The following is a 4,405-nucleotide window of genomic DNA, read 5'->3' on the forward strand; positions in this document are numbered from 1 at the left end:
CTTTGTGAAAAACCATTCTAGCTGCAGAGCACTGAGCTCCACTTCCTTATCCCTTCACCCGTGCACACTGAAACCAGGACAACATTCTTGCAGAGATTTTGCCAGCTAAAGCGCCACACTACACAGCCCCAGCGACCGCACTGTGATGAGCTGGGCTGTGGCAATACTGGTGAATAACACAGGTTGGGTCTCAGTCACCTGGCTGTGAGAGGACAGGGAACACAGCGTGGCTTGTGTCCGTATGGCTGCTTGTCCCAGAACAAGGCAGCCTCTTTTGTGCTGCCTGCAGGGACGAGCCCCAGCCCCTGTGTTTGCTTAGGGCAGCCTGGGCTCCACAGGAGTGTATGAGCCAGCACAGCGCCTACGATCAAGGACCAGAACTTAGAGCAGTGCCATTTCTGTCTTTGATTTGCTAGATTAGGAAGAGCTCTGAGAACTAGAGCATTTGCCAAGGGGCTAAGAAGAGCATTGTGATGGGTCACTTGAAATAAAATCATCCCTAGAGCACCCACCCTTGTTTATGCAGTCAGAAGCAAGAACTTTCCAGTGAGGTTAAGAGCTTGGTGTGGTGCCAGCGAGGAGCTGCGTCTGATCAGCTGCACATCAGCATCCCACTCAAATGAGCTAAGAAGCCATGGAAGACCAGCAAACAGTGAGGCTGTTTTTTGGAGCTAAGCATGAAAACAAAAGGAAAACAAATAATGGGAAGGACACATCACATGAAAACAACATGCAAAAAGCTCTGACTCCCTCTCAGGAAGTTCGAACATCAGAACATGAGTTTCAAGCACAAGGAGTACTAAAGCAAGATAACAGCAGCCACAGCATCACTGCAACAAAATTATAACAACAATTATTGTAACTGCAAAAAGCCCAAGGTTTTAAGACTTGTATCCCCTTTTGCATGGGGAAGAAAGGCCAGTGACGGTTTTTCAGCATAAAAAAAAAGAACATGCAGTAGGATTCTGGAGGTGCTGAGGCACTGCCTCAGATAATCAAACTTTCTTGAATTTAGCCTGCCAAAAGGGAACTTGCAGCCTCAACTGCGCTGACATTTTCACCTCTTCATTGAGGCTAGAGCCTTGAGATCTCTCACAGCGTTCTGTTCCCAAGGAAGGGCAGGAAACACAGGTCTTTACAAAATACACGCATCATTAAAATTGCTCCCAGTTTCATTTTTCAAAAAACAGTTCAGTAAAATATTTTTTCAGTGCATACCTTAATAATGCCCAGGCTGCTGCCTTCTTCCCCATAAACAACAGCAGCCTCTCCTTTGCCTTTAGAAGATTCCAAAAAGAACACCCAGCACCAGGCTCTCCAGCTGATGGGTTACATCTGACAGATCAGCTGCCTTCTTCCCAGGCATGTGCATTTAACTGGGAGCACAGGAACTGCAATGAACACCAGGTTTTCTGAAGAAAGAAATACTCTTTGCTGTAGTCCAGGGTTGTCTGTAGGATAGCTCTTCCTGCTTCCTTTGTCTGTCACCCTTTGCTCATCAAGGTCAGGCAGGGAACTCCTCTTTCTGAGGAAAGACGCAAATTCAACAGCCTGAATGTGGAAACGTACTCTGCTACCGACCAGGCTTTACGGTCTACCCAACCCAAAAGGAAATTTCAATAAAACATTCAATAAAACATAAGCATCAGCACAGACATAACCGGAAAAAAAAAAAAAAAAAAAAAAAAGTAGAGCCCCTAAAATGACTTGGAGTTCACAGCCAGAAGAGAACTCACAGCTGATCCCAAACTACCTCCAGCCTGTATCAGCTTTTGACTTTGACCACCGGCTTTTAAAAAAGCCTGAAACGTCCTCAGAGCAAGCACAGAATTAATGACATATCAGAAACCACAAGGGGATTTCAGTGCCTTGCGCTGTGCGCGCTGATGGTGAAAGCCCACAGTATCAGGGTGCGGGTGAAGACCTGTCCAGGCTTACTTTAACTTGCAGCCAGAGATTTGAAGGGAAGGGAGGGATGATGGCATGCTACAAAAATCTTTTCACCCTGGAAATTCAGATGTTCCCACAAAAAAAGCATAGACTGGCAACACAAGGTAATAGAAAAAAATACCTCTCTACATAACTTTCTAGATTGTTAAAATCTGAATGACATCCATCCCAGCTTCCCAAGTCATCAGAGAGGTCTGCACCTGTCTGGCTGATCAGAGGGTGAGAAACAGCATCAGCTCACAGTGAGCAGGCAGGAGATACGCTGGAAGGTATAACCAACACAGGTGAGGCAGCTCTCCTGCCAGCTCCTTCCCTAGGTCTGATGGAGAGAAGACTACAAGAAAACAAGATTTGAAAAGTATATCAGACTAACAGCAGAATCTTCCTCACTTATCAGTAGCATTGTGACATGGAAGATGCACTAAGGGACAATTGATTTTTTGGGTAACAGACATCAGTCTGTAGCTGATGCTAATGTAAGATCCCGAACCCTATTTATGGGACTCCTGAATCAGCTCTGAAAACCTCTCAGACAAGCTGAAGGATTAGAAGTAGGTTTAGGATTTCATTTCTCATGAACCATCCAAGGCAAAAGACACTTAATATCATTAGCAAATAATCCTGTTTAGAACTGCCTTCACTGGTTACCTGTGGGCCTTCAAATGGGCCTACCCCAGAAAAACACTTAACTAAGTGGCTAGCCTTAAGCAGGTGATTAATCCCATTGCTTCACTCCATTTGATAGTAGCCTGCATTCCTGCAGTGAACATGCAGGACTCAGTAACCCAGATCCAGATATTCTTTGCTGAGAGGGAAGGGGTTATAAATACCTTTACATCTTCAGTTTCCTCACTTTGCGATTTCTGTGAAGTAAAGTTGTGGTATTTTAACGCATTTCAAGTGATTCAAGATTTAAAATAACAATAAAAAGGATGTACCCTTGGAATGACATCTGCACATTTACCCTTCTTGATAACAAAGCCAAGAGACAGACTGCTCTGGGTTCAGAAGTGAAGAATTCCTCAAGCAGTGCTTTCTGTGTAGCTCATGCCTAATGCCAAGCAAGAATGGGAAAAATCTATGTATTTGGTAATCTGATTAGACACTACTTGCATTTTCCTTAGCTATACTCTGCACATCTGGTGCCCCAAGAGAAGTGAAGCCTGGCACTGTTACATGCAAGGCTGGATATGGCAAGAACAGCACTGTTTAGACTATCGTCAGCTGGGGTTTAGCAGACCTTAGCTACTATTGGTACTCCTTCTGTGCCATCTGTCCCGCTGACTGACTCCTGTCACTTAATGCTGGATATGTCAAAGGCACTGTCAACAAGAAACTGCTTATTGTTGGCTTCTCCACTCCTTTGAAGGAAGTGTACTCCAGCTGGCTAGCAGTAAATTGATGCTTATTGATGCTTAATTTGAGCTACGAAGCCCTTGCTGTTAAAGGACCGCCCTCTGCTGACTTACACAGGATTGCACAACCACAGCTCAAAGACAGGAGAAATACCAAGTCCAAACACTGATTTTCCCAGAAGGGTGCAGTCCAGGTGAGTGCTCATCTCAGCAGGGTCACACACTGCTGTTCCACATACAACGGCTGCTGTACGAGGTGAGGCCGACTCAGGCAAGGCAAGCTGGGGGGCCAGCAGGATCTACAGGGCACTCCGTGCAAGCTGTAGCAAAGGGATGGTGTTTATACCATAAAAAGCAGCTTCTTTGCTTGCATGTCACTAAACGTGTAGCATCTCTACCAAACTTCAGAAGTGTCTGAGATTAGCTCACAGGAAACTGTCAGTTACAGTCTTCTAGATATATAACCTATTACAGAAACTCATTTTTGGAGTCAGAGACCAAATATCTTTTTTGTGCCATCTCGTCAACTGTCAACTCAGTGGAACTCAGAGTAACAAGACCAAAATCTTGAGAGCTTGTTTTTGTCTCATGTACACAAGTATTTTCAAATCTGAGTTATACTTACTCCAAGTGTGCCATCTGAAAATAATTTTCTATAGCACACAACTTCTTTGTATTTATTTTGTCAGACAATGTACCCCTTGCAACTCCCTTTCTTGTTGTGGTACAGTCTGACGTAGTCATGGTCAAATTCACCCAAGCAAAAGAAGAATTAAAAGAGTAGGACTGATTTCCTGACTTTCCATACATTTGTTCTTCCACTAATGGAAAGGGCAGCGCTCTTTACACACTTTTGAAGTCCCTCCTTACATTCAGTTACAGTGTAACTACTCTTTAACTATACTTAATAAACCGTAACTTAGCAATTTCCAACACACTATTCCCCATTACTTCAGAAATAAAGTTATTAAAAAGGGACAAGATCAGACAAAGCAGAACTCAAAAGTAGCAAGTGAATTCAAGACAATGATATGAGAAACAGATCAAAGTTATTTAGACAAAAGGAAAATTTATGAACCAAAATGGAAAAGAAGCAACAA

Source organism: Oxyura jamaicensis, chromosome 4 (assembly GCF_011077185.1).
Source record: "Oxyura jamaicensis isolate SHBP4307 breed ruddy duck chromosome 4, BPBGC_Ojam_1.0, whole genome shotgun sequence".
In the NCBI taxonomy this organism is placed as follows: Eukaryota; Metazoa; Chordata; class Aves; order Anseriformes; family Anatidae; genus Oxyura; species Oxyura jamaicensis.